Source organism: Panthera onca, chromosome D3 (genome assembly GCF_046562875.1).
Source record: "Panthera onca isolate mPanOnc1 chromosome D3, mPanOnc1 haplotype 2, whole genome shotgun sequence".
In the NCBI taxonomy this organism is placed as follows: Eukaryota; Metazoa; Chordata; class Mammalia; order Carnivora; family Felidae; genus Panthera; species Panthera onca.
Window position 1 is genome coordinate 89,995,251 of NC_138350.1, and position 19,945 is coordinate 90,015,195.

Here is a 19,945-nt window from a genome sequence, read left to right on the forward strand (position 1 = left end):
AAGTGATCGCTTTTTAACATCACGTCTGCAAATGGCTTTTCTTCAAGAGGAATAAAAGTGAGTAACAGACCCCGTGTCTCAAATGCGGCACCGCGATAGTGATCTTTAAAAAGCAACGGTCTGGTTTTCGTTTTCTTTCAGACACAACCTGCTGGCCTAAAAAGGTTTTCCGAAAAAGTTTCTCCTTGTGCCGCTTGGGAACTTCTTTCTGCCTTGCTTCACCTTGGCTCCTGGTTGGTTTGTGTGCTGGGAGGATACAGCAGTAAATAAACAGCTACGCCCCAACCTACGCAGAGCCGGGAGAAGAAAGTTGCTTCCTGAACGAGAGCTATGCTCTCAGCTTCTCTTTTCCCCTCTGCTCCCCACCCTCTATCCTGACTCCGGAGCACTGTGTTCCAAAAGACATTAGTAATATTTATACGGACTCCAATGAATATGATGCCTCACGGCTGTTCAGTGTACAACTTGCACAACAGTGCTGTAACTGTCCTGCGAGGCGAAATTTATTAATCTCCCAACTCTATACACTCTGCAGACATAAGACTGCACGGAAATTAAGTTCTTTAAATAAGATGATTCTAATTATGAAATATATACATTTAATCATTTTTTCAGTACATACTTATCAAGTGGTCCTACTTTGGGATGGGGTAGACTTAAGCTCTGGAGAGAGAAAAATGGACTAAATGGTGTAGGGGAAAATTTGTGTTTTAGTGGAAAACTTTGGATTGCCTAGACTCTAGCGAAGTCTACAGGAGAAGCCTCTGAGTTATCTGATTTTGATTCTGTGGGAATTATTTTACAACTTGCAAACTGTAGAGACTGAGAGCAAGGCAAAATAATTCTTGTCTATAGACTCACAAATTCTGTTGAAGGACGTTCAAGAGAATTACACCTTTTCCTTGTGGAAAAACCAGCTTTCCTTTCATTTGCACATTTATTCCAACATTCTATCACTCCGTAAATATTTGTGTTTTTACAATTTCTTCTTTGAACTGGTTATGATACCTGCTCGGTTCTCTCATTGATCGAGTTAAATAAAATATTTAATATGTGTTCATTTTCCACTGTTGGTGTAATTTTACCTTTTACGAAATTGCTAATATATAGGTTACATCTTCAACCTCACAGAGCAGAAAGCTTATAGAACAAAGAAAAGGACAATAAATTAAAAACCAGATGATCACTGATAATGTCATCATCCGGAGAAAAACACTGATAATAAATAAAATCCTTCTATATTTCAATGAGCGTATAAGCATAGATTTCTGTGCATAGAATTGGACTTACTCTGCACACAGTGGTTTGTAACATGTTTTATTTTTACTTTTAGCAATACACTAAATAACAAGCCTTCTTGATGTACCCATAAGCAGGTACCGTTCATCTGAACTCCACTTTGATTTAGGAATTAACGAAAAGAATCGTGACGTGTTCTGAAACACGGAAGTGGTGTGGACATTATGGTAGCAAAGGGTGGTGTGGATCTGTGGCAGACGTGACCTAACAGGTGCAGTAGACACAAGGAGTCTGTAGGCAAGTATGGTCTTGGAAAAGGTATCAATGCTGGGCTAGTGCCCAACTGGGCTTCTGCAAAGACATTGTTTTCCCTTCCTACTTCATAAAACTTGTTGATTGAGCTCCCTCCGAAGAGGGGCTTACTCTCCTGTTTTACTTCTGGGATACACTTCCATGAGTGCACTGATGTGTGGCACGTGTGAAATTCACAGCCACGGGCGCCATTGAGAAGTTTTAGCGTGTGCCATATTGCGTGGACTTACCGTTCAAAATAGGGCCGCTGGCTTTGCATGTGACACGCGCACTTGCCTTCGTGTCTGTTCTGGTAACGACCAAGGCAGCAAAGGCCCGTGATGCGACGATCTGAGAGAGGTCAGCTATATGGGTCAGAGTGGGCCTCCCAGGGTCCCCGACTGTCCTTCCAGAACCCAACAATAAGGCATCTCTAGTTAGCATGCATGGTTTATCCCACCCATGGGAATAACATCCATGCGTGTTAAAAGGGTGTGGCGGTCTCCAAAACACCTCTGACTTCCTTAGACAGCTAACGTGGATCTGTTATTCCAAATGGATCAGAACCCTTCTTGAGGTAGTTTTCAGCTTTGGCTACTTTCTGGAGGCCCTGGGCTATGACTCGCCTGCCATGTGACGCAATATTGCTTTTCTGTCTTCCCCAACCATCCTTCCAGATGCAAAAATTGAATTGATGCTCTAGTGTCCTTGGATCCAGAGAGTACCTGGGTTTACTCTATGCATTTCACTTAGTATTCTAAGCTCTACGTTACAGCCCTCTTACCTTTATTGTTGGTATCCCTCTCATCTTTGTTTCACAGCGGATCGCTAGCGGTGACCAGCCTCACTCATCTGGACTTGTCTCGTAAAACCTGGCACGCCGTCTGCATGTAATCGGTGCACAGGGAGGGTTGGCTGATTTAGGTTGATCGATTGATTCCGTAACTCATATGCAGAATCTGCCTTCCTCTTTCCAGAATACGAATACGTTTCCTCAGTTCTTTACTTCATGTTCACAGCGATGCTCCTCTCGTTAACGACGGAAGTGTTCCGATGTCAGCGTAGGCCACTGACTGGTTGCCCCTGGGGGTCCCCTCAGCTGGCCTTCACAAGGGGCACCATGTCAGCCAAGGCGGCGGGCTGAGGCCACCAAGACCCACCTCAAGCCCCCTTTCTGAGCCTGGAGGACAGAATAGCGAGGCGGAGGCTGTCCCAGTGGTACGCACGTCCACTTCTGTGATCTCCAAAGACAGGACGTGCTGTGCCATTAAACAAGGTTTCTTCACCAGTAAGCTTGTCTTGCAAAATCCTAAATACCCCTTGGGGGGAAAAAGTACTAGAAACTTTGGAATTACTTGCAGCGATATAGAAGTTTCCTTCGACGGAAATGTATCTTCGAAAGAAAGCCATCCATGGTTCTAGCCACTGGCTTATTTGGAAAGGACCAGTTTGTTTGGAAAGACCAAAGAGGAGAAAACACGGAAAAGGGCCCGACCGTGTTTTATTTTAGAAAATGTCTTAATGCGTTTGCAATCTGTCGGGGAACCCTGGGCATCCTGGTGGGATGTGGAGCTCTTGATAAACCCACTTCTGAGTTATCTTAAGTGAAACCCCCCCTCCTCACGTGGCCTTGTTGACTGCTCCCCCAGGGGACACAGGGAAACCTCTGTAGGAATTGGTGGGGTCGGGATATTGGTAGGCTGCCCCCCGTGCATCAGCGGCTCTGCAGACGTTGTTCCGGAAGGCTCAGTTCGTCTGAAGGGCAAACAGAGGTAGCCACAGACAGCCTGCTTCCTGAGTACTCTGAGCCCGGAGGGTTTTGACTGCCAAAAGCCCTCTCATCAGGCCACTTTGCATGGTCCCACAGCCACTTGGCCAGGAAAGATCCAGACAGAATATAAAACCTTATCTTGCAGATGGATGGCCGGGCGTGGAGCTTAGTCCCGTCCTGTCGGTGGCAACAGGCCGGGCAACAGCACTGTGCACTCGCGTCTTTGAAATTCACCGCATTTCGCGATTTATGCAAATTTGGAACCCTTACGTCGTCCGCCTGAAACCACTATGATGTTATACGCCAAACGCATCTCAGTAAGAAAACCACCAAGGTGGTGAATCTGTCATTGTTCCCGCCAAACTTTTGGGAGAGAAAATGAAAGTCAATAAAAGAAACTTGCAGACCTGGAAGAGATAGTTTATTTCTTTATCCTGATACTCATGTTGAAAGGAAACCTACCATCCAGCCTGGATCATTTGTTCTGTAAGTATTAGGATCCACCACACCAAACACCGTGCCCTGGCTGAGTGTGCGTACTCACCAGCTGTGTTTTGCACGCGGAGCCAGCGCAGCCCTAAGTCTTTGTGGGGGGTGCACACCTCAGGACTCTGTGGGGCAGGTGCAGGGTACATTTCAGCCCCGCAAGCCCTGGCCGATGCAGGGGCTGAACCCCAGAACCCACCCCATGCGGCCCCCTATTCTGCACGCTCCTTCCAGACCGCCTCTCAAAATTCAGCTGCGAAGATCTTCCGGCTCGTCTGTTTCCTTTCCCATCACATAAGGAAGTCACTGATCCTTGCACCCTCCTTTTGTTATGGGTTTCCAGAAGGAAGAAGGACGGGCGGCAGTTGGGGTGGATTGGGAGGCCCGCCCGCGGATCACATCCGTCAACGCCGCCGCAGACCGAGTGTTAAACGCAGCCTCCACGAGAGCGGCTCTCCTCTCTGCTTTCCTCGCTCTCTCAAGTTTTAAATTTCCCCAGCTAGTGTAAAACTTAATGAAAGCCCTGGAGTATACAATAGCATTTTGAAAACAGGAATTTGAGACTGCTGTGAATCATCACTCACAGCAGGGACCCAGAAATGTGAATTGTAGGAGGAACACACAGAGGCCCCTCTCTTTTTTACTGGGAATTTATTACAGGCGGGTCATTATTTACAACGCACCATTCACATCCTCTAAAGAGCCAATAAACTAGCTGCTGAATATGCATTTTGCTCTGTGGTGAACACAGATGTTTCCAGCTAATATCCATTTCATTTAATTTCTTTTCTCCCTTTTCTTTCTTTCTTTTTTTTTTTTTTTAAATTCTATCTCGCTATTTCTGGAGCAGCTGGGTAAGTATTTGCACGTCTTCGGTTTGGGAATCACTCCTCATATTTATTATTACTGGTGCCATTCACGTTGCTATACTTAAGGGTCTGTTAGCATCGCCATTAAAAGCTACTGTTTCTGCAAGTTCAAAACCAGGCTGGTAAAGTTTTCTGTGGCTTAAATGCTGGGCATATGAGGTCCCAGCTTGGGATCAGATCACTTTAACAAAGTGCAGAAATAAAATCAGTTAAGATGTTTTAGTGTTATGGGTTCGCAAAGCAAATAAAACTGGGGGGAGGGGGTGGGCACATTGATTTCAAAAGCTGTTTGGCATTTCCGTAGAGGAAATGCGGCTTTTTTCAACTAGAATTATCATCATCATCATCGTTATTTTGCTGTTCATCTCTCGATGTTCCTAAGGTTTGGCGGAGAGAGGAAGATTGACAGCGGTAACTGAACGATTACCCTTGAAAGCAGATTTTACATCACTTAAGCACTGGGTGACAATTCTGCCCTGGAAGGGCCGCTGTGTCTTTCCAACAACGTGCTGACATGTGCATCCTGTGTCCGCACCTGTAGTGCGGGAGATAGTCAACAGACTGATTAATGGAGCTCAATCGCGGCTCTATTGTCTATATCAGGGATTTTAACACTTAATTTTATCTCCAGAAGCCCTACTAGTCCATGCATGTAACAGTGTTCTCCCAACTGACTGGACCTCTTTCTAGCAAGGACAGTAAAACAAACCAGCAGACGTCTCTCAAGCACTCGCTAAATGCCAGGTGCTCTGCTAGGCATTTTCCTGAGTATTTTCTCATTTTCTCATTGCCTCCTCACGATGACATCATGTGGCCTAGGAGACTCTAGCACGCTGTTGACTACTGTGGAGACTACTGTGCACTGGGCTAGGAACGAGTAAATACTTGGAACTAGACATTTTTTTTTTAATCAATTTATTACCTATTTATACTTTCAGAGAGAGAGACAGAAAATGGGAAAGGGGCAGAGGGAGAGAGAGAGACAGACAGAAAATGGGAGAGGGACAGAGGGAGAGAGAGAGAGAGAGAGAGAGAGAGAATCTCAAGCAGGCTCCAAACTCAGTGAGGAACCTGACGCAGGGCTCGATCCCTCAACCTTGGGATCACGACCTGAGCTGAAATCAAGAGTCGGGCGCTCACCCGACCTGAGCCACCCAGGCACCCCAATACTTGGAATTTTTATTTGTATCTTCATCATATTTGCAAGTCATACGGAGCTAACCAATCACTCCACAGAATGCGAGGACTAGCAACAAGAAGGGCGTCTCACGAGAAGCCCTACTTCAACCTCACGGCACCTCCCTTGCCCCCGAAGTTCCCTTTAGAACTTGTGTTTTGGGTAGAACCCAGATAAAATAACCATGCCCAGACGAACCCAAACAGTATGTGAGTAGGAATTCATCTCACTTCAGGTGAACGAGTTCAGGAAACGCGGATTTCGCTCTGCACACGGTTTCTGTACTTTATTCCCAATTCATTTCCCACGCCAAGTCTACGTGAAGATTGTCAGCTGGGGCACGCACAGAGGCCATCCCTCTACGGGCATGGTCATAGCTGACGAGTACTGAGATTATTAATGCAGTATTAATGGAGGATTAATGGAGGACAGTCACGCAAAATAGTTACTGGAGAGGGAGAGCACATTGCGCAAACTTAGACGTTCAAATTATTCTAGACTTCACATCATCTTAGCACTCATTCTCATAAGAAATTGAAATAGCTCTTTTAGCTTGATTAAAAACGGTCAAGTTTACATTTAAAAACATCTAATTTATAACGTTCGTTGATATTCATTAACCTTGAAAAAGCCTTTCAGATTGAATTATTTTTGCGGAAGGTCCTCCAATGTATGTTCCTGAGATAATCAGAGCTTTTAAAATCTCTCTTCCCTTTGAGCGATGGCCTCTAACTTCTGTCTTTGTGTCTTGGATGGTCTTTGGAGCAGGAATAGTCTTTTGTCTACACTGTCTCAGATGTCTTCCTCACCTCAGGGAAATTTCTCATTTTCTGTCTCTGTTAAGCAAACATCGGAGACAAATGAAAAAAAAAATCCACTCCTATGCCAAAAATAAAGTTAAAGGAACACTAATGAGGTGGCTTAAACCCCCAAATCCCAGGGCGTTCATTGACTGAAAACTGAGACTCCATCCTTCACCCGCCAGGACGTACCTGGACGTTTCCCAGGACGGAGTTCTCGCGGCTGAGGGTGACCTCACCTTTGGTAGGAAACTGGATAGCTTGGGGTCTCACTCTGGGAAATTGCCTCTCTTTCCTTCCTCCCCCTGTTTCTCCAATGCTGTCACTCTCCCTCCCTCTTTTCCTCTTCATCCCCTCCTCTGTATCTTACTGTCTTTATACTCAATACGTTACCCAGAGAAAACATTTATTTAGTCACTCTTAATTAATATGTATACATGTATTAAATGACAGTTTTGTTCAAGTGTTTTTTTTTCCCCTCAAGATCTTTTTAAGCCTTCCAATGGTTTGGCGTCTCAAATTTTCAACTCTAATAGGCCATTAATTAAATCTAGGAGTTAATGACAATAACAATAATGTTTATTTTAAGAATCTTGTAATCACGCAAAGACTCAGTAGGTGGCAATTGACAGGTAACAGCTACAAACTGGAAACAAGCACAATTTCCTTTAACAGGTGAATGGTTACGCATACTGTGGTCCGTCTGCCTGTTGGCGTAGTGCAGCGATGAAAAAAAACCAAGTTACTGATAATGCGTGCAGCAACTTGGATTGATCTCAAAGACGTCGTGGTGTGTAAAACAAGCCAACTCAAAAGGTTATATGTTATATAACACATACACCATTCTGATACACCCGAATTATAGTATGAGGTGGAGAATAAGTGGTTGTCAGGGGTAGGGATGATGGGGGCAGGATGGTTTGACACTAAGGGGGTAGAAGAGGGGAGATCTGAGTGGTGACGAGTAGTCCTGTGTCTTGATTGCGGTGGTGATGATACAAAACTACACACATGATAGTTGTCAAGGGACTAAACACACACATCGTTCCGATGCTGATCGCCTAGTTTCAATGTTCTGTGATAGTTTGGGAAGACGCAGTTGACAGGAGAAGCCGACAAAGGGAACACAAGGCCACCATATTAGTTTTGCTACTTTCTGTAAATTTATAATTATTTCAAAATAAGAAAGTTAACACGCACACACGCACACACACACATGAACTAAAACCAAATGTTATATTTAACGGTGAAGCACTGGAAAAATGCCCATTAAAATCAGGAATGAGACCATTTTATTTGCGATCAGCAACGAGCTCATAATTCATGCAGGGAGTTCCAGCTGGTAGAGAGGAAGGAGAAAAAAATATTAGAAAAATATCCCACAGTTGTTTGAAGTCTCTACAATATGCCTCTAATACCAAATTAATCTAAAATTTTTTTAAAATTAAAAAGCAAAGTGGTGTAAGGTTAAATACATATAAAAAGGCTTTTTAAACACCAGTAATAATAAGCTTGAAATATTTACAGCAAAAAACATTTATAATATTAATCAGAAGAAAATGAGTAAGTCTAACCTTAAGAAAAATTTTAGTGAAAGTAAATGGAGAATGTGACCCTTAAGCACTATAAAGAGGTTTTAATGAAGGACCCCAAAGGGTACATACTGTGTGATTCCATTTATCTGACAAAAAAGAAATAACATACATGTGATGTTTCTAGATAGCGAATTATCAGTATAAATATAACAATCTTCCTCAGTTCAGTTTTAGTGTAATAGTGAGGGGATTTTGGGGGTGACTCAATGAACGGTCCTAACATAATCTGAAAAATAAATAGTGAAAATGATTTTTGACAGCTTTATTGAGGTATACTTTAAGTCCTATAAAACTCTCTCATTTTAAGTGTACAACTCAATGATGTTGAGCATATTTAGAGACTTGTCCAAATGTCCCCACGGTGTGGCTTTGGAAACTCTCCATCACAGCAAGAGGGAGGGTCATGCCTCTCCAGGCACCTTCCCTAGGCAACCGCTAGCCTACTTCCCGTTTTTGTAGGTTTCTCTGTTCGGGACATTTCCTGTAAATGGAATCGTATACCACTTGGCCTTGTGTGTCTGACTCCTCTAACTTAGCCCAAGGTGTGCAGGGTTCGTCCACATGGTCGTACGTGTGGGGATTGCTTTCTGTGGCTGAATGATGCTGTTGTGTGGGTACATCACCTCCTGTGTGTTCATTCCAGCTGGATGGACGTCTGGGTTGTGTCTGTTGTTTGGCTATTATGAATCACGCTGCCATAGACAGTGATATGCCAGTCTTGTGTCCACATATGCTTTCTTTCTTTGGGTAGACATATAGGACTGGAATTGCCAGATCATATGATAATTTTATGTTTAACATTTTGAGGAACTGACCAACGTTGCCCAAGGGGCTGTATACCATTTTGTGAAAATGATTTTAAAAGTGTAAAAAAAAAAGTACGATGGGAAACTCTCAGATGTTATAAAGCTAACATATTATATTGCATTTACTATATTATATAAATACACAGTATATGAGTCATATCGCAAAACCAATGTAACAATTGAATGAATTTGCTAATTTACAAACATATGCAAACAGGCTTGTAAAATAGATTATGCTGCCCAGCAAAAGACCCTGGGACACATCAGGTTTTGTGGTAAAGAAAACATCGGAAACCACTGTGGAAATAATGGATCGCTCAACCAGTTGTGCGGCTAACTTGGCCAGTTGAGAGGGAAAGTCAGGTTAGGGTTTCACATTGCTCTATATACTGAAGTATGTTTTCAATAGATTAATAAGTTAGAAATTTTTTAAAAAAGCACCAAAACACAAGATGCTTTTTCTGATGGTCTATAAAATTATTTTCAGAGGGCAGAGAACTTCCAAAGAATAAATAAAATAGAACAAATAACAAAGGAAGAGAGTAATGGGTTTGCCTGTGTCACAATTTATAACATCAAAAATATTAAAATATCAACAAATGTTATATACAAAATTATGACAGCTTAGAAAGTAGGAATAAATGTAATCTCGCTGACAGTAAAATACATTAACCTTCATAATTATTAACCTTAATAATTAAATTATTATGATAATTAAATTATTAGCCTTAATGATACAAAGACTGTGTCCAGATCCATAAGAAAAAATATTAACACCCTGTTTTGAAAAGATAGCAACATGCAAATTGCAAAGTAAGTCCACATTGAACACAATTGAACCTCTTTTGTTTTAATTAAATTAAAAATAGTATTTTTCCCCTATGAAAAAGGCGTTATCTGCTTGTAAATTTTGAGGGTAATACTCCATCCGGGTGAGGGGGCAGAGAGGAGGACATTTTCTGCATGGGGGAAAGAGAGTAAATTTATAATATGGGGACATTGCCTCAAGAATGTCCTCTCTTCTTAATTCCACACCTAAGAATGTATCAAGAAATTACTAGAGGGATGCCTGGGTGGCTCAGTCAGTTAAGCGTCTGACTTCCGCTCAGGTCATGATTTCATGACTTTGTGAGTTCGAGTCCCACGTCGGGCTCTGTGCTGACAGCTCGGAGCCTGGAGCCTGCTTCGGATTCTGTGTCCCTCTCTTGCTCTGCCCATGCTCTGTCTCTCTGTCTCTTTCTCTCTCTCTCGAGAATAAACAAACATTAAATTTTTTTTAAAGAAATATTTCATAGCTATTAAAAAGCATGCTTTCAAAGGATATTTTGTGCCAGATTAACATTCTCAAAACACATTAAATAAAACACAGTGTCCAGTACCATATACAGTATGATCTCAATTTTAGAAAGTAAAATTGTGTTCATATTTACTCTTATTTTTCTTTGGCATCAACGATCATAAACATAGAAATAAAATTTCCAGAATACAACTGTGGCCATTTCTGGGAGGAGGCATTGCGGATGATTTTTACCTTCTTTACATTTTTCTGCATTTTCCAAATTTCGCCCAATAAACGCGTGTTGCCTTTCTACTCCAAAAAAAAAAAAAAAAAGTTATGGGGCAAAAGAAATGATCGCTTTTGCAAGCGTTTCCTAAGGCAAAGGTGCTTTTTATTTTCTGCAACCTTCTTGGAAAATCACAAAAGAAAACGAGGCATCTTTAAGCCCTGACAAATAAAGAGAGGTACGAAGCGTGAACATAATTAAGGTGTCACGGAGGCTAAATCAAAGGCTGGCTGCAAGGGAAAGGCGTGAGGAGGCCAGAAGGCAGGGGCCAGTTTCCCTGCACGCGCGCGTGCTGGCACTTTGGGGGCATTTTGACTCTCTGGCTGTTCCTTTGCCCATAAGGTGGCGGAGGCCTCCTCGCTGCCCTTTCCCCTCCTCCCTGTGTGCTCCTCTCTGCCTTTACGCCGCTGCCTGTGGATGGGGCCTCCTGTCGCCGTCGAGTGTGTCCCGGGACGCCCTCGTCCCGCACGCGCACTTGGAAGGCACCGCACCGCGTGGCTCGCATCCCGGGCCCCGGGCGTGGACAGCGCCGGCCTGAACCACAGCCCGCGCTGCGTTCAAAGGAGAAACACCGGTTCCCCCGCATAGACCTTCATTCGCTGGCCCGGGGGTGTGTTCCCTGCAATTAGAGCGTCAGCCGCACTTGGTGGCCTTGAGCGCCGGCTCGGCCGCTCCCCGAGGCCAGCGATATTTAATGAGTCCCAAGCACACGGCTGGAGCAGGCCCTCCAGCCTGTAAATCGTAGGAACACCAGTAGCTCAAGGAGGGCGCAGGAGAGGCCCGGGCGTGTCGGCTGGGCCACAGGGGGCAAGGCTGGTGCCCACCCAGGTCACCTGGCTCAGAACCCGGGACCGCGGCCCACTCCAGGCTCCGGCCCTGATGAGACTAACTGCGACTCCCTGGGGGCTGGGGGCAGAGGGACTGACCCCACGCTGTCTCCACTCTCTGAAGAGATCTGTCTGGCGGCAGAAAGCCAGGCTTGTGTCCACGTTTCTGATGACTTTCCATCTTTGGGGGCACCATGGTTTAGCTTCCAGGGCATCTGCCAGCGACCCCAGGTAGTCACTGGGGGGACTGAGGGGTGGGAAAAGCAGCAGGAGCCCAGAAAGGTGTGGAAGGATCCCAGAATCCCCCAGCTGCGGGGCGGACCCCAGGACTCCGGGGTCCCTGTCTGCATCCCCCGTACCCCCCTTCCTGCAAAGCCCACGCCACACAGGCTCCGATTCTGAGAACGGAAGAAGCATTTGATGGGAGGGTTTCCCTGTGGCTGTAGTAACAACCGAAATACATTTTGAAAAATCAGTTTTAATAAAGCCCCAGCCCTGACCCCAGAAACGTAAGTATTTATATTATTGACTTCTGTATGGGGTAATTTGTTAGGAGGGAAAAAAAAAATAAATAAATAAGAAAGAAAAAAGTCTTCTGCTCTTGTCTTGAGACCTGAGGAAAAAAAATCACTAAAATTAGAGAAACTGGGGATCTAAACGCAGTGACTAGAATAAAGCAAAATACCTCTGGGGTGTTCATCTGCCATGGTAGTCATTTCATATCTCATCTGTTATATGGATGTGATAGTTTTTTCCTTTTTGATAGTATCATTATGTAGACGCTACAGATTCAATTCCATTTACAAGTCAATGGTGTGAGATTTTACGACAATTCTTTTTTAGTGGGTTGATTCTGTATGATCCTTCTCAGTCAGAAAAAAAAAAAAATTTAAAAAGCCAACCTAAGTGGCTGCCTTTCAGAGCTCTCCATACAAGGGCTGGAACTCACTGGGCATTTTTTTATTGCAGGACTTTGGTTTTATGCTCATCGGGAATGCCTGGAAACCAGGTCTGGTTAGCCTCGCTCTCAGGGAGACAATAATTTGTAAATTTAAGGGCCTGGGGCCCGAGCGCACGAACATTTTGCGTGCCGTGTGGAGGAACTTTGGATCTAGTTTTGAAACGGGAAACACAGTGGAAAATCATGGGGAGAAAAGAGCACTTATTAGACGTGGGCGTGACTCCATCCAAGGCAGTGACAAAGGGTCTTTAAAGGGCAGGTGATTAGATTAAATTAAATTCCTCCGAAAGACAGACCAAGATGTGAACCTCCAGAATTACAAGCGAGCGAACAAACAGAACTCTAAGCTCTGCAGGATTTCAACGATCAAAGAAGTCACATTCTTCAGGGAGGGAGGCGGTGTCACAGGTGGAATTGTACCCCGGGCTCAGATGCCTGCGTTGAACCCTTGCCTCAAGACACCAGAATGTGAGTGCATCTGGATGGAGACAGTCGCTAAGGAGGTAATTAGGTTAAAATGAGATCATAGGGTGGGTCCTAATCCGATAGAAGCGGGGACCTTACGGGAAGAGGAGATACGGACACAGAGGACAGAGGGAGGACACCTTGAAGAGCGAGGGCGGAGACGGTCATCCCCAAGCCTGGAGGAAGCCTTGAAGCGGGTCTGCCCCACGACCCCAGAGCCCAGGGAAGGCCCCCAGCTTCCCCGAGGGCGGGCCAGGGGTGGGTGCCATCCCAGGAGCAGCCGACACCTGCACCCCCCCGGGGCCCATTTGTGGAGTACCTGCTTGGTGCCGGGAGCACTGAGAGTGACACCATGTTCTCGCCGCCTTCAAGACCAGCCCGCTCTGATGAAAGGCAGGCTAGCAAATACACTGTGAACCCGAGAGAAGAGATCAGAGATGAGGGCAGGAGAGAAGGCTGAGGCTCCCAGGAAGGGTGAGGAGAATCCCACCTCAAACAGGAGCAGGTGCCCAGAGAAGGCTGCCGGGGTCTCCAGGAAAGGGCAGGGGCAGCCCAGCACCTGGGCAGGGGGGACGGATCTCGCAGAAAAGAAAGCTCCTGGGAAGGGCAGGTGAGCAGAAGGCAGAAGCGAGAAGCCCAGGATAGCCCCTGCACGCGAGGGAGGGGGGTTGGTGAAGCTTCCAGATCCGAGGATGCTGGATTCCAGGCAGAAGGCCCCAGAAATCACAGAATTTAAAGTTCTCACAACGGCAGGTTTGTGCTACGGGTTCATTTCTCTTCGTTGACAATGTTGGCCCCAAGTGTATTTTTATGACTTTTAGGTGTATTTTAGATGGAAAGAAAATTAAATCAAATGAATTCGTTCATTGTTTTACCCTTGTAGAAAAATTTAATAATTTCCACTAAACTGGAATTTAAAACAGATTTTTTTTTCTTAAACAGGACTTGGAGTTTTGGTAGAACGTTGGCATTTTTCCCTAATAAAAAATTATAATATTGTTACTTGCGCCACGAAGTTTTTCTTTAAGGAAGGAAGTATGTTATAGAGTGACATAGTTATGTGTTTCCATGACTAACAAATTGTGTTACTGTTTTCCAACTCAGTGGTTGTAGCTTTCCGTGCTATTTCTAGCCATTTAGCTATTTATATTTCCCTTTCCATGGGCCTTTCATCTTTTGGGGGTGGAAATTTGACTAACGTGCAGCCAGAATGTCCAGAATGGAGGCATTTTGGTAGAGGTAGAAATCCAAACTGATAAACTGTCTTAAAAGATCCTATGTCTGGGCTTGGAATGTGATCCTTAAAAGCATCATTCATTACAAGAACTTCATTATGTTTTCGCTTCTTCACTGACATTTTAAACTTGATACGTTTAATTTCTTTCATGCATGTTTCACACCCACCCTGGGTCCCTCCAGCTCCCACTGAAGGGCCGGACACGGCATCTGCACTGCCAGGAGCCGTGGGGGCTCTGCGAGGCTGCACCCCACTTCGCCCAGGATCAGAGGGGCCCCTGCCCAGGCTCTGGGAGGAGCCCAGGAGCAGCTGGCAGGACCCAGGAGCAGGAGGAGGCCTGGTAGAATTTCCAAGGGACTCAGTTTCCAAACCCTATTCTATCTCTGTAGACCTCACCCCTCTCCCTGTTTATGAGCTGCCAAAGTTATCACCTTAGATGACCTTGGAAGAAGGAATGAGCCTCTGGAAGGCTCCGGTTCAGTCCTTCTTCTCTGCCATAACGCTTGCCCTGGTTGTAAGTCACACCCACCTTCCCCTCTTAAATTCTCTGTTGCTGATCTCATGAAGGTAGGAGATTGTCACAATGCGTGGGTGTACTGGGTTGAAGAGGGTCCCCCTACATTCCTGTCCACCTTTGACCTCCCACTGTCACCTGATTTAGAGATAGGGTCCTTGCAGATGTAGTGAGTTAGGCTGAAGTCATACTGGAGTGGGGTGGGCCCTAATCCCATGACTGGTGTCCTTCTAAGAAGAGGAAAGGACACCCAGAGACAGAGGAAGAGGCTGAGGTAGGAGGGATGCAGCCATAGCCAATCTTCGGGGACCATCAGAGCCTTTGGAGCACGTGTGGCCTTGTTGATGCCCTGATTTCAGACTTGTGGCCTCCAGACGGTGAGAGAACACATTTCTCTTATGTGATGGCTCGTCCTGGAAGCCGTGGGAGAGTCCCAAGTGGCACTGTGTGATTTCTGTCCTTTCTTGCAGTAGGGCTGAGGGCTCCCATACCCAACACTGACCCCCTCCCCGGGGCAATGTGTGTACTGACACCCCGCCTCCTCTAGTGAGGCCCGTCCCGCTCCTCTCTGTGACCCCACCCCCCACAGTCTCCCCACTGGTGGATAACTGACCTTGATCTGAGAGTTGAGTTCTATAAGACCAGGCAGTGTCCGATTAGGCAGAAACCGGCTTCACAAGAATGGGACAGTTGCCTCAGTTCGTCACCTCTAAAATGCAGAACTAATATTGAGATCACAGGGCTGTCCCTCCCCCACCTCCTTCCCCATATAACAGCAGGTATGCACCTTTCCTCTTCTAGTGTGTTTCTCAGAGGCAAGAAAATGCCTGGGTTCAAAGCTCGGTTCTGCTGTGTATAGGTATTTTCTTTCGTGCACATTAACTTAGCTTCTGTGCTTCCATACATACAGCTGTGAAAGGAGGCTCAAAAATAGAGAAGTGACTTCCTAGTGTTGTTGTTGATCTGAAATGAAGACACGTGAAAGGCTCAGAAGGATGTTTGGGGGGTAGTAAATGCTCAATAAACATTAGATTTTATCCTAGAAAACCCCAAGACTGTTCACTCGACGGCCTTTTGACCAACGGCCTGTGCAGAACCCAAATGGGGCCCCGGTTGTATTGTGGATCGACCTCTGGCCAGCCAAGCTAGAAGGTGGTTATCTCCGTGTTAATGAAGCCAAATCACGCCTGCTGGTGGCACCTAGAGATCTTCTCGTGGAGCTGGAAAGCGTCTGGCAACACTGGATAATGAGCTCCCGCCAGTTGGAGGGTCCCCCTGCTGCACGTTAGACATGACTCACTTTCCTGCTATGACCCCCACTTTTAGCTCCTTCTCCTGGCCAATCAGGAGCCGAAATGCTCTTGCTCTCTCCAACCAGGTCCAAGAAGGATGAACTGGGTCCATTTGGAATGAACTGGTGTGCGTGGCCAATGGACAAGTTCCCAGATTTAATCATGCAACAGTCTGGCTACAAGGAAAACCGGTCCCGGTTCCAGGCTCCCATCCCTGAGGATCCTGGCCTCAGGACAGCATCATAGGCACTGGCCTGGCCAACAATCCCCACGGGGGTGGCCGAGCCATCAGGGGAGGGCTCCAGTTTTCCCCCACGTAGCTCAAGGAGCCCGCTGGGGGAGCCCCACTCTGCTGCTCCAGAAAGCAAATCAGCTGTTTTATGAAGCTTCCTCTCCCTGATGGCCTTGGTCTCATGCTTCTAACCAGTGACCTGGTTAGAAGGGACTCTGGCTGGCGTGGCTCAGCAAGGCTTGCCACCTCATCCCCTTCGGGGCAAACCTCCAGTGGAAGCTGGCTGGGCTGGAGGACCCTCATAGGGAGGGGGCTTGGGAGCAGCTGGCCTGATGGAGGGTTGGCCCTGGGGTTCCGTCCTGCAGTTAGCCTGGCGACCTCAGGGATGTGTGGGGAATCTGGGAGCTCAAGAACAACCCACCTGTCTGGCCAAGGGCAGGGACTGTGAATCTGGCAGCAGCAACAGCAAAATGGCTACAACAAAAAAATATCAGTTTTAGGAAAGATAGATGGAGGTTGAGTCCAAACCCAGGAAAATCACTCAAGCTCTCTAAGCCTTGATTTCCTTATCCATGAAGTTGGGGGTAATGACACCTTCTAAAGGGACTGCCAGAAAACAGCTTGATGGGACGTCCAGCAGAGTCAGTATGGAGGCTCCAGGGCAGGGCCTCCCCAGTGGGTCCTGACTCTGTCCTGAGAACACCCGGTGCTTAACTACGTCTTTAAACCTCCATGACATCATCTGTGGTAGCACTTGCCCTTTAAGCGGCTTTCCCAATTACTACTATTTTTAATTTTGTTTTATCGTGGTCAGAACACTTAACATGAGACCCAGATTGACAATAAATATCACGTGTTAAGTACGGTATCGTTAGCTCGAGATGCAACGTTACAGAGCTCGCTGGAACATTTCCTCTTGCGTACCTTGAACTTTATACCCATTCATTAACAACCCTTCATTTCCCTTAGATTTTTCATGTAAGTGGAATCATGAAGTACTTGTCCTTCTGTGACTGCCTTATTTCGTTATCACAAGGCCCTCAAGATTCATCCATGGTGTCACATATTGGAGAATGTGTTTTCGGGCTGAATAATATTCCAAGTCATGTATATGCCCCGTGTTCACTCATTGATCCATCAATGGACTTTTAGGTTGTTTCTATGTCTTGGCTATTGTGAATAGCACCACAGGGACGTGGGCTGCTGGTCTCTCTTCAAGATCCTGATTGCAATTCTTGTGGGGGAATACCTAGAAGTGGATTCCTAGATCATATGGTAGTTTTCATTTTTATTTGGGGAATTTGCAAAGATTGATGAGCTGTTTAAGGTGGGAGGCAACATCCCAGGGACTTGCTCAGTTAACAAAAGGTGGTACTCAGTTCCCTTCCTGGTCTGTGTTGCCAGTTACGGGCAGACGCCACACTCTTCCTGTCTGCCAAACCGGGGGTCAAACAACAGTATAAGTGCTGCATGCCGAGTGCCAAATAGATGACAGATGTCGCACGAAGGCCTGTGGGAGGGAGGAGTTACTCCGTGCGGGAGATTTATGTGGGACAAGACCTGGCCTAGAAATAAGGGTCTTCAAAGACAAATAAAAATGCTTCTTGAGTAGTCCCCATGGTCACGGATGGTACATTTCTTTCCTGAAATCAGTCCAGTCTGGATAACCAATCTCTTTATGATCTGTTGCAATACCTACATGTTTATCTTGGAAACATATAATCAAGCAAAAAGTTTGGAAATACAATTCAATTGGCCCCATATCTCAACTGTGAATAGAAATCACACAAGAGTAGCCTAATTGTTTTTCTTGGCCTGAACGGCTGGTGGCAGGTCTTTTGACTAAACGTCACGGTCCTGCCATGACTGATATCTACAAGTTCGATACGATACACAAAGAGGGTATGGAAACTAAGTTTTAGAGTAGCACATTTATCATCCACAGGTAGGTACCGGTGTGGATCTGGCTCTAAGATTTGATGGGAAGCTATTTCAAATTTGTTATTGGAGTCATGAAGTTTCAAACTCCCACTGGATATGTAACAGTCTGAACACATAACTTCTTTGTAATCCTTTGGGTTTCCAACACTGTTGTTATCGTGAACAGGTCCACGATTTTTTCCGGATAGTTCCTCCAGTAGCATTATCATTGTAGCGAGGGAGTTTCTGCTCAGACGAACGGTTGGAAGCGGGGAAGGCACAGGAGTCATGGACTTGGAAGATATGAGCTCTGCCCTGCCACTTACGTTTCAGGAAACTTACTCAACCATCTGCCTTCATTTGTTAATCTCTAAAAAGACATCAGTGATATATACATTGGCCACCTGGGGAGGATATGATGAAAACCAGACTAGATAGCATATGCCAGTAGGTTTTAAAAAAATATTTTTAAGTATATATATATTATATATTATATATGTATATAATATATAATATATATATGGCATACTAGTATATACTAATATATATATTATATTATTTAGAGTAGTTTCAGGGTCACAGCAAAATTGGAGGGACATAGGCACAGCTCCTTCATTGTCGATGTCCCCACCAGAGTGGTACATTTGTTGCAACCAATGAATCTATGGTGAAAGATACACCCAAATCACCCAAAGTCCATGACTTACTTACATTATGCTACACTCTTGATGGTGTATGTTCTATGGGTTTGGACAAATGTATAAGGTCACGTAGCCACTATCGTAGTATCATACGAAGTGTTTTCGGTCTTGTTGAGATTTTTTTTAAACTAGGAAACATGATTCCAAAGCAAGGTGCTTTGGGGCTGTGCATATATTAACATATATGTAGATATATTAATCTAATGCATTTGGTCAGATGACTCCATTCAAGAAAGTCATCTGAAGTACTTTTGGGCTTGATGAACCAATTTGGTCCAGTTGGAAGATTGATTCATTTGAGGTGGTCCGTGTGGTAGACCATGTGTCTGGTCTCAGCTAGGTTGAGTGTGCAATTAAGAGCCACTTTACTCTTGGCAATCTATGGCCCATCATCCCCGCCACTACATTCCACTGAGCTGCCCACCCACGTACCATCTATTCTCTTGAATTTCTCTTCAACGACAGCCTGCAGTTCTATATCGCTTCAGATTCTGTGTCTCCTTCTTTTTCTGCCCCTCCCCTACTCGTGCTCTGTCTCTGTCTCTCGAAAATAAATATATGTAAAAAAACCCATATAAAAATGTAAAAAAAATAATAAAATAAAAATGTATTAATTTATAGAATAAACATCAACGAAATCTCACACTTAGGGGAATCTCCAGGCTGTGGAGCCCTATTCATGCATCTATGCATCTCTCGTACTAGAGTAGTTTCAGCGCGTACAAGCATGAGACTGACCCATTTAGTCACGTCTTTGCCAGGCTGAAGCTTTCCCTCATGCTGCCTTCAAATCATGAGATGTCCAAGTTCCAAACATCAGTTCTGGGACTCTATAATGTCCAGCACTTAGGACAATAGGTTGTCCCTTTGGGAGGGTGCCCTGCAGGGCTGTGCCAGGCAGCGTCCAGAGCCCAGAGCGTCCAACGAATCCATTTCTCAATGAGCCCATGGCTGACTGTATGGACAATGAGGGCTGCTTTTGGAAGGCAGCCTCGCAGCTGCTGGGTGGTAAGTCAGCTTCTTCCAGCCTCCAGTGCTCCTGGTGGACGTCCTTTCCCTAGTTGTCGGAGGCCTTGCTCCTTCCCTCAGTGCAGTATGGTCCCCTCTTCCAGAAGTTGTTGCGTCTGGACTCTGGGGACAGTGGAACCCTCTCTTGTGGGCTTGTGTCTTAACCTTCTGGTTCTGCAGTGTTGTCTC